This window comes from Sardina pilchardus, chromosome 13, assembly GCF_963854185.1.
Source record: "Sardina pilchardus chromosome 13, fSarPil1.1, whole genome shotgun sequence".
Classification (NCBI taxonomy): domain Eukaryota; kingdom Metazoa; phylum Chordata; class Actinopteri; order Clupeiformes; family Clupeidae; genus Sardina; species Sardina pilchardus.
In genome coordinates, this window is record NC_085006.1 from 5,032,246 (window position 1) to 5,044,273 (window position 12,028).

Here is a 12,028-nt window from a genome sequence, read left to right on the forward strand (position 1 = left end):
GTAATGGAAATATGTTTTTCTTTCATGTATTCTGAAGCCAGAACGTGGGAATTGCTTTGGTCAAAAGAGGGATTATAATACAGCAAATTGATGTGTGAGAATTAGCCTGGGAACCAAGCGGCAGATCTTAGTTCTCCCATGGCCATTATGATCCTCTTGCCATGGTGCTGTGTCAGAACTTGCTTGAGTTTGTACTTTAATATCTCTCTATAGCCTATACAGTAAAAAAATACAATATAGGACATCAAGACCATAGTTGTCATGCTCTCACAAGCGGATCAAGATTACAGAACACAAAACTGAACGCTCTGTTGCTCCGACATGAGCTAGGACTATACGCGAATGAGAGAGGCCAGAGAGTACGTCTGTTTTCCAGACTCTGGTCAGTGATGTGTAGTCTACGTGCTCCTCCAAGTCTCAGCCTCATGTCTCAAACCATGTGATTACCAGCATTCATAACAGACAAACAGACTTGAATCCAGGGGCAGAGTGACACGGCACGACATGGCTCATGTATTTGTTGCATCATAAGTAGACGATCAACCGCACCAGGAAATAGTATTTGGATGAATAAGGAGTGTGACAATGCTTTGCCATGAGGATCTCATTTGTTGTCCTTAGAAGAGTTATTCCAGCTCTGCACAAGGTCCTGTTTCAATTTCCTCCATGAAAGGCTGCATATCTATTACAAAACAGATCTATCACAGGGCAGATCAGATGCAGGGAAGACACGTTTGAATATGTCTGGAGCAACTGGGAACGACAGTAACAGGGCCGCCTGCAGCTAAGGCATCTGTGGTTTGTGATTAGTCCGTATCCAAACCACAGGCTTTTATATGCAAAGATATAAATGACACGTTGTTATTTTGGGACACAGATGTCACCAGCCCCTACGCATTTTGCAAATTGCGGAACTTCAGAGCTGACCAGAAACTGACCCTCATAAACCTCAGATGACATGATGTTAACATGATGATAAATGTGTTCCAGAAAACTGAGGGCCAACGTCTCCAAAGATGTTCAGTTACTCGTGTCCAGAAGACGTGCACACAGTGCATATTTGGGCTTTGAATGGACATGGACCCTAGAGCTTTGTGACTAAATGTTTTGGACTGATTTAAGCTAATCACTCGAAGTGTTAGGTCAACATGCCATACTGTTCTGGTACACTCTTTATCTCAAAAGCAAGAGGTTACATTTGAAACATGTACTGTAGATGAAAATATTTGTACGTTTGTGTTAACTGCGGAACTAAACTGGGCAATGTTGATACAACAGCACACATAAAACTGGGTCCATGGGACCTTATGGATTCCGTTTGTTGATGTTAAATGATGGGGTGTTGAGATTAGTTGGCAGGGATTATAAGAAGAGGTGATTGTGACTTTTCTTGTGAAACAGAATTTACATCTTATAATTTGTACCTTAAATGAACAGATTCTAAGGAAATGTGTCCTTTGAAATTGTTAAACCGAGACAAATAAGCAATTTATCACAACTTCAACATCAGACGGGGGCTTAGATAATTTATTTAATGAAAAATTGCATAAGCTGAGGGGGAAATTCACTGCTTCTAAATATGGCTGAAGTGCTAAAGGAGGCCGTACTTATATAAGGGGGATTTGAAGGAGCTGGGTCTGGAGAGAGGAGCTTGTGTAGACCCCTGGAGAGTCAGAAGAGTAAGCCTGTGCCATCACACACTGTCACTAGAAATGACATGACTTACATTTACTGGTAGTATTTGTGACTACTGTATCATTCTTAAAAAGAATAGGAAAGCCGCAGACTACTTTATAGTTTTTGGTGGTTATGATATTTCCCAGCATAGTTTCTTTGAAATGAGGAAGCTTAATATTCCAGACATGATACTGTACATGTAGTTAATGAATTCAGAGAGGAGAGCGAGTAGGATGTGTGATTTCTCAGTTAAAACAGAACTGTTGAAAAGTGCAAAGCAGGGAACGTGTTTCTGAAGTGAAGAGAGTGCTGTGCAGCAGTGAGCAGAGAGGGCCCAGAGAGCGAGAGAGAGAGAGAGAGGGAGAGAGAGAGAGAGAGAGAGAGAGAGAGGGCAGTGAGTGTGGAATAAGAGCTGGGCTGGCAGAGAGGGGTTAAACTCTGAGCAGGCTGCCACTGAAGCAGTGTGACCTTTACAGCCCAGGAGTCAGCAGTAGTGAGGAGCCGCTAACGAGCCCAGCGCCGTTTCAAGCAGGGCCACTCCACAATATAGACACACACACACACACACGCACGCACGCACACACACACACACACACACACACACACACGCACGCACGCACACACGCATGCACACACACAGACACGCACACATACACGCGCACGCACACACGCACGCACGCACGCACGCACGCACGCACGGACACACACACACACACACCCGTGGAGCACCGGCTCAGCCATCTGAGACGAGCCCTTGCAGCCCAAGAAAGCACCTTCATCTCAGGGCCTTCCAGTGTCAACATGTCCTCATTCCTTCCCCCCTCTTTCCCGTGGCTTTGTGTGTGACCAGGGCCATGGGGAACCTCTGGGTGACCCTGTTTTGTGGAGGGTCGTTGGCATGTGATGGCGTGAGGCCACCACATGTCTGAAATACCTCGGGCAGGCAGGTTTGACAGCTCACGTCACTTCACACATCTCGGCAATCTGTCAGTGACTTTTTTTGCATTGAGAACAAACACTTTTTGAAAGTCAGCTGTGCTTTTAATGACCCACTGTAAAGCTGGATGGACAGGTAGATGGACTGCAGTGCGGCACACACTGACAAAAAAAACCCCAGTATGACCTAACGGTGGTTGAATAGAATGGGTAGACATTCTATTTAGGAATCATCAACACAGAAATAGTTAAGGGAAGTAGCTGCTTCACAGCTGGTCTGAGATCTTACATATGAATGAAAATATGACAGGAAGACAAGAAGGCCTTGATAAACAAAATACCATAATTCCCCTTGTTGCATTCCATCAAAGCAGTCTTCAAACGTATCTTCCCTGGAACTTGTTGCAGTGAGCGGCCAACTTTTTTTTTTCAGTGACAGCACACTAAAACCTAATAGTAATAAACGGTCTATTATATCCCCTTAGAGACCTTGATTGAATGTGTACAATTTCAGTTTGGGCATGACATCAACCTCTGGACAAGAGAAAAGAATGATCATCCGGCTTGATGCCATTTGAACAATCACATTTTCAAAAATCTCTCTTGCTTGTGTGTATGTGTGTGTGTGTGTGTGTGTGTGTGTGTGTGTGTGTGTGTGTGTGTGTGTGTGTGTGCGTGTGCGTGTGCGTGTGCGTGTGCGTGTGTGTGTGTGTGCGTGTGTGTATGTGTGTGTCAGTTCTTGAGTGTGCAGTTCAGTTAAATCAGCTTTATTGTCACAGCATAACACAGTATAGCAGAAAGGTTATCACCATTCCATCTGGAATAGCATATGGCATGAAGTAACATGTAAGATTTACTGTAACACCGAGCTAGTCACAGATTAAAAATCTAATTCACACCCAACTGAACAGAAGCGTCATCTCTATTTATCAAAGCTGCTGTGTCCCTGCATTCCTGTCACAGTTGTTTGTTTGTTTTTGTGTTTGAGTGTATTTGAGCACAGCACAAATAAACTGTGGCATTTCACACCAAGGCTATCGGCTTTTCTGCCTTCTTTGAGCAACACCAATAAACAAAAGGTCAAACAGTGGTATCATGTGGTCAAAAGGAGTACTGCACCTGCTGGTTGTCATTAAGCCTATGTCTGGCCTAATGTTACTCAAGTGACTAAATTAGTTATTAGCTATAAATTATTATTAGTTCTTAGAATAAATGCCTATTCTATGGAACTCTATGGAGAATACTGCGTGAGTCAAGGAAAAGGTCCTGCTCGTAACTGGACGAAGGTCTGTGTGTTTGAATGAATGGAATATTGAATGGACATACATAATGTGATGAAAGTTTTAAAACACGCCTCGTCAAACTATTCGTCAACTATTAAATTTTTTCAGATTTCATCTAGTGACTAATGAAGTAATGCATAATAAAATGAAATGGATAAAGTTTCAGAAACATAACCAGCTGTGCCAAAGCTACTGCAGCTATGCATAGCCTACAGTTCATAGTGCTTATATGAGCCACACACACTACAATCCATACACTAGTACATGCTTCCAGAAACATTCTGTATTGTGGGTTAAATTGGCATTATTTGGCATGTCAATTTACGAAATGAACATATCTACAACTGTAAGATTTATCATGACATTTACACCAATATTTCATTTCATTTCATTCTGAAACAAAACAGCTGTATTGGGAATCCAGAATCTATGCACGGTACATTCAATGCTCGAAGTGCTGGAGCGGTTCCTCATGGTCACTACAGAGCACAGCAGCCGAGCAGCAGCAGTGAGCACATCTGGAGTACATTTTGAAGACCACATATGCCATCGCTGAAGGGAAGTTTATCTGAGGTCTGGCTCAACAAAATGTGCCAATTTTTAAGGATCTGACTCACACAGGTCTGTGGGGTATTAACACATAATCATTCCACCTGTTTGAAGAAGTCTTGGCTCTGTGTTTTAGGCTGTTCCAAATGTATCTTTAAGGTGGCACAACCAGTAAATGAGTTATACCAATACGCAATACAGCGTAATAAAATCATGATATACTTGGAGAGGGACATGTCCCTCCCAGTATTTAATGCTCAAAATGGCCGAGAAAAAATTGACTTGACTTGCACAACAATCATGTCAGCTGAGTCATCACCTTCTGTATGAAATTGCAGAATATCATGGAATTATGACGGCTGAATGAAAAGCAGATGTACTGATTGGTCATTCTTTCTGGGAAATTACGCATTACAGATGTATCATTTATTATGAAATACTACATTTGAATGATCTATTAAAAGAATAAATAGGTCCACTATAGCCCACTGGCACTGCTATTTTTCAGCGAAACCTGAGTAAATGTGTTCTTCAGCCGACATATCCCTATGGAATATTGCCTGTATAGTGTCTGCACTGGATCTTGCCCTCTTCTACCCTCCACTACATCAGGATTTCAGTCTGCTACTATCCCTTGCCTGGACAAAAGAAAAGTTGCACAATATATTATAGCTCAGCTCACATTTCCCTCTGCGTTGTTTTGAGAACCTATCACAATATTCATTTTCATTCAGACTTGCATTCATTTTCTGCCAAGATATTGTATGAATGACAAGAAAGTCAAACCACTGCGCAAACGCTTCTCTATAGCACATTCCAAAGACTTTCAGTGGATTTGTGTAAGAACTCTGTGGTGGCCAATTAATGTGTGAAAAGTATTCATAATGTTCCCAGAACCACTTTTCCATAATTTGAGCCAAGTGAATTTTAAAATGGTCCTCCTGGAATATGCTTGTGCAGTCAGGCAAGACAAAAAACAATTGGTGGGATTAGTCATTCAGTACATCCAGGTAGTCCTTCATTTGATAGGCACATAATGTCACTGAGCCTAGACTAATGACTGCATTTTGTCATATTGTGTATGTTGAAACATTTCCCTCCTGCGTAATAACTGTTGGTCGTCATAATAAGCAGCGTTATGATGGTGTTGCTTCAATCTTCTCTTCTCTCCCTTTCCTTCTCCTACGATCCTATCCCATGATGACAATACTGGGAGTCATTTGCCTGACACGGTGACAGAGAGGTTCAGAGAGGATGAAGAATCAATTTCACAGATGAGTTGGAGTCCTAATTTAAACATATTAAATGTTAAATGTCTTTGGGAAGAAGAAGACTATGCAGAGGGTGTAGATAGAGGCAGTGTGCTTCTGATTAATGGGCATTGATAGAATGTTTCTCTACTTGGCAGTCTGCTAGCAGTTCTATTTCCGGTCATTTTCATTGTTCAAGGAATGTCTCAAGCTCTTTTGGAGGTCCATTAGCACAAACGAGTCTGTTCACATGTTTATGATTAGGCAAGGTTCAGTGATTTGGAATGAGGCATGTTACTGAATGACTTATCAAGCAATTCAGCATGACCTCTTTCTACAGTACCTCAATCAATAGATGTATTAGGAGAAAGCGGTTTGGGAATTTGAGGCAGAACCTCCACCATTAGTCAATTGCATCCCACCACCAGGCAGCCTGGTGTTTGGAGAAAGTCTCACTGGCACACGGGCTCTCGCTGACAAACGGCCTCTTTAACACGCCTCCTCTGTTGGAGGACGAGAGGGAGGGAACGAGCAGTCGGATTAAATGCCTCCTCTTCAGACTGGATGGAGAGATGAAGAATGGCGAGGGAGGGAGGGAGAGAGAAAGAACACTTTTCTTGATGCCTCGAGACCGCCGTCATCCCTCATCTACCACCAGCCAGTCACATGCAAGCAGCCACTCATTACTTGTTATAAAACAGACTGTAAAAGGTGCAATCGAATGTTGCCCCCCATCCATTATACAGTCAAGAGTATAACACAACACTGAGAAAAAGTGAGGTGACCAAGAGCAGTGCAATGCTAAAGTGATTGATACACGGCAACTAACAACTGGCTTTAGACTTGACTTTTTCAGACACTATGCTTTTGTTATCTAATCTATCTATCTGTCAAATCTAATGTTTTCAGAAAGTACCCCATCTGATGCCCAAGGTCTCTGGATTAAAGTAACTATTGTAGCAATTATAAACTTGTTTGACAGACTAAATATTAATGTTGCCTTAGATCTGGGTTCTTTAAACCAATATAAAATATCGAATTATTGCAGTGTCTAGATGTAATTTATCCTGATAAAAAAGAAAATGTTTTTTTTTTGTCCAAACGCTGCCTACGCTGCTACATGTAACACAGCAGGGCAGAATTTCTGAGGAGAGAAGACAAACAACTTATCATTGCTCAAGTCCGTTCTGAATTGATATTCCAGACGACACATGGATATCAATTCTCTATGTCCCCTAGCACTGTCTGCTTGTGAGTCTGACACCTTGTGAACAAAAGACTTCAGACTTCAGTGACTTGTGCACAAGGGAGAAAATTGAATGAGGACTTCGGCGAGGGCCCATTCTGCCTGCCAGACCACATGCTGCCCCCACAAGCACAGCCAGTAGGATTGTGGCATCTCAAAAAGCCCAATTCCCCACAAGCTGGATAAATGTGACATGTGACAGACACACACACAGACACACAGACACACACACACACACACACACACACACACACACACACACACACACACACACACACACACACACACACACACACACACACACAAACCAATACAGATACAGTTTTTTACAATCACTTTGCTACTATTTTCAGAACCTTGATGTCATTTTTCAAAACTCTAGACACAAAACTCAAAACGGTTATCACTTGTAACACAGGCCCTCTAATGTTCAAAACATTGGATTGTACATTCACATCTTCAAAGAAATCTTGCAATTGCACAATCATTGGTTCAAAAAACAAATTTACTGTGAAATACCACTGAAACATAACTATAGATCACCCGTACACAAGCAACCCATAGTTTCATTGTGTCATTGTTCGTACAATCATTAGATATTGTAGAACAAAATAGGTGATACAGGTTTCATTATGGTACTACAGGAACAGTACAGTTACTGTAACACATCTCTGTAAAAGTACTGCAGTAGTAGAGAGAATACTACAGACACAGTGGAATCATTGATCAAAGTTTGTAATATATTGATGCAAAACACTACAGTACAATCACAACATAGGTTTATTTGAAATAAAGTAAAAATAATTAGCTATGAAATAGAAAAGAAAAGACAGCCTGATGAAAATATAAAATATAAAATATATATATTTTTTATATATAAAGATATAAAATATTAGGCTACATCCATGGATATTGTAGTCTAATTGGTTCATGATCCACGCTAATTGGTGACAGTGAATCTCGTTACAGTATCTTGAAAATTTCATGATTTGCAGTAAACATGGAAGATTGTGTGTCTGTTTCGTGTTTCCATACAACTGCATAAGAGTAATGCAACAGTTACTTATCATTTTGAGCAGTTGTATCAATTGATAGTTAGATCATTGTAAGGAAATGAATAGACGCTCATTTGAAATGTAATGTGTGAATTGCCTTTTGAAATAGTAGTACTTTGATGTTAAGTTGTATCATATTGAACAGGTGAGTTTTGTTGAATGAACAAATGATCTAAGTTGTATGTGTATTGTATCCAAGCAATTGAGAAAAGGGTTAGAGTATTGAAAAATGTGCATTTTGATCATTGGTTGTGAGTTTTGTGTCTAGAGTTGTGAAAAATGACATCAAGGTTCTGAAAATAGTAGCAAAGTGATTGTAAAAAACTGTAATACATGCGGTTTTGCTGTTATCATTTTTGTTATAAGCAAAGTTAAAATTTTTGTATTTTTTTATAATCCACAATCCAAATATTTATCTACAAAGACCTAACCTCAAAATGTGAATCAGATGTTGAAAAATAATCAACAATAAACTCTGTTCTACAATGAAAATGATACGTTCAACCAGATCAGATCAGAAAGCTTTATGTTATGAGGTTACTGTAAAGAGGAAAGGGGGTACATATATTATAAGGTAAATAATCCACACAATGAATACATACAGTGAAAGTAAACAAACTGTAAGAAATATTTTATTGCATTCAAGGCTTATCAATAATTTACCAGCCTGTTTAGCAGTAAATAAAATATGTTTGAAAGCATCTGTTTAAAGTTACCAGTGCATGAAAATGCAAAACATATATTAACATAAAATGCGAAACAAACTTGATTTAGAAACAGTTGTGGGCAGAGGAAACATTTGGCGGGAGTCATTATTGATGACAACTGACAGTTGGAATGGTTGAACAGTTAAAGTGAGGACCATTATTATGACCGCCGCTAGCATAGCTAGCATAGCGGTCATATTGTTCTTGTTCTTTTTTTTTCCCCGTCATCTACTTCCTGAATTTTCCGTCAACGATTCCCGGGACATCGTAACACCGGGGCACATGAAACTTGGTGGGCATGTAGCCCCAGTAGACTTCTAAGGAAACATTTTGTTTGGTCCCGGGGTCCACTCCACCCCCGCGCTGGCCCCCCCGAAACCCAAAAATTACAGTTTTTCCTAAATAACTACCTGAACCATGGCATGAGGATGACAAAATGTTTATGATATGTTGGTCTCAACAGCCAGCATCACTTTGGCTTATAACCAGTCATTTGTGATTTGTACCCCCATGATAAAGAAATAAAATGCAATATAATATTGCTTAAATCACTCTTATCTTCAGATGAGATGTTATGAACTGCACCAAATTTCATGTGCATTATTACCCTGGCATCCTCTGGGAGTATGCCAAGTTTTGTGGAATTTCATCCATGGGGGGCTATAAAATAAATGGATTTGTGTGTACATTCAGGACTGTACCCATTGGCCTGTAGATGGTGGTATTAAAGGGATAGTTTGGGTTTTAAGACACAAAGTTATATGGGTTCCCTATCAGAAACGTTGTGCATCAGCACTGACTTACCCCCGACAGCGTCCTGTGAGCCGAGATCCAGCCGGTTTTTGATGCTGAAGAAAGTAGTCCGGCAAGTTGCTGGGGTCACGAAAGCAAAGTGTTTTTCTTCTCAAAACCATATGCGTTCAAAAGAGTGATTTGCGCCACAAAAACGTTGTCCGGCCCCGGCAGTGGCGTAACTGGCTGGGGCACCTGCACCGTACGCTGGCGACCCGGGCTCGATTCCCGCCCCGTGGTCCTTTCCAGATCCCACCGACTCTCTCTCCCACTCACTTCCTGTCATTCTCTACTATCCTGTCCAAATAAAGGCATAAAAAGCCCAAAAAAAAAAATCTTAAAAAAAAAAATAAATAAACGTTGTCCAGGAAAAATTCAAACCTCGTTATCACTTGGCACTATTTTTCCCAATTCCTATCACTGCGCGCTACTGACAGCTGAAGTCTGTGCAGGAATCCAACACTTTTTAAAAGTTGTATGGCAGTATTTGCGTGCTCAGATCGATTACCACAGCAATGCAAGAGAGCTAACTTGAGAGTCAGATTAAGATAAGTACAAGTATAAAATACTATGTAAGAAGCTATATAGCAGAATCAGCTAGTAACATATGTGCTGCTGCAGCAAATCAAATTAGATGTTTTGACCTAATATCTAAAAATATATTAGGTATATTTTATTAAAGTATGATGTATTGCGACAATGAGGCAAGTTGAATTAGTAGTTTCTTGCATTTGTTAATATGTGACCCTGTAAAGCGGAACCAGTCGTTTCGGTAAAATTTTGTAAATTAAGTTATTGTGCTCACTTGAACGGCCATAAACTAAGCTTTCCAACGATATGTATATCGAGGGTATTACACAAACTATCGCTAAGATAACCGCTTCCAAAGTTGACATGGTTCTCCTGTCACGATATGCCAGAAGAGGAGAAATCACCTGTTTAAGCGGCGGGTGCACAACGGGAATGACAGCAAATGTGTTGAATCTTCGCCGGGTTTAACAGTCAAAACGTAGGTTTTTCAGTGAAATGCGTTCACGATATGAAACTGTAGACTGTATACAGCCGAATTATGCGAAAACGTGAAATTCAACATTTTAACCCGGAAGTTTGTTATTGTTGATTTTCTCAAAATAACGATGTGCGCAAAACGACTGATTTCGCTGTGAATGGTCACATATAGTTAAAATAACTGTTAGCAAACATTAGCGAAGCAAATTAGTATGGTTAGCATAGTTAGCATAACTGCTAGCAAACATTAGCTAAACATTAAACATCCATTAAACTGCATATCTATTTATCAACATTCATTAAATTGTCTTTCTATCAACTTCAACAACGTTTAAGCTATCCATATTGAACTTTTAAACTGTCTACTTCTAAACACATCTAAAACGATCTACCTATCAACATCAATTATATCTGGCTATCAACATTCATTAACCTGTTGAGAATTATTTTCCAAGTTCCTTCTAGAATTCAACGCAAACGATCTCTTCATACAGTCTTTTGGCAAACTCTGTGAGGGTAATTGTTGCATCATAATTGTTCTTTTGAGAAACCGTTTAAGCACTTCTTGTATCGCTCAAAATTACATCGACTTATGAGTTAATTCGCTTGAAAATCTTATGGAAAAAGGGCTATTGTCTTTCTATCTACAACTTTAAAGATACATAATGCAACTTTCAAACTGTTTAAACTGTCTACTTTTACATGATCAACTTTCATTAAACTATCAACCATGTCTATCCCAGTAACACCTTAGTAACCATATCTACATGATATACTGTATTTTAACTATGAATGTTTGCATTTTCATGCACTGGTAATTTCTTGGAAATACGATTCTAGTTATTAAAAACAGTGGTAAACATATACAACTCAGAAATAGATATATTTTTTCAGTATTGATAAACAACTGAAAAAATGTAATTTGGATGACTAATCAGTCATTTGGATGAGTTTTTATTTCACTCTGAACCTTTAGCGTGCTTTTGCCATAGGAACATGATCCAGTTGGATGTATACTGTTGTGAGAAGGAGTGGAGTGCAGTAGAGGGGACGGCTGGCAGTAATTGCCTGAGTTCAAGCTGAGCACTGACCCCTGCTTCTGATCAAGGCTGAGTGGCGTGGAGTGGCTCTGCTAGAGGAACTTGAGTCGGCCCGACTCTCATCCTCACTTCATCGCTCTTCCGTTTCTCCTTCATCTTCTCTCACTGCACCTGTCTGTTTGTGCGCTCAGAGCCTACGGCGTGATAATGAGGACAGAAAGGTGCAAGGGATAGTCTAGTTGTTTGTATGTGTGTTGTGTTTGTTGTGAGTGTGAGCGTGTGTGTGTGTGTGTGTGTGTGTGTGTGTGTGTGTGTGTGTGTGTGTGTGTAAGTGCGTGTTTGTATTTGTGCAAGTGAAGTGTGTGGAGTCGTTAGTGTGGGTGGACTAATGGTCCTCAAAATTCCAGGAAAACAGAGTGATTGAATGATTGCCTCCAGAGTCACTACAATTATCTCATTTGCTATAATTAAACACAACTCCCTGT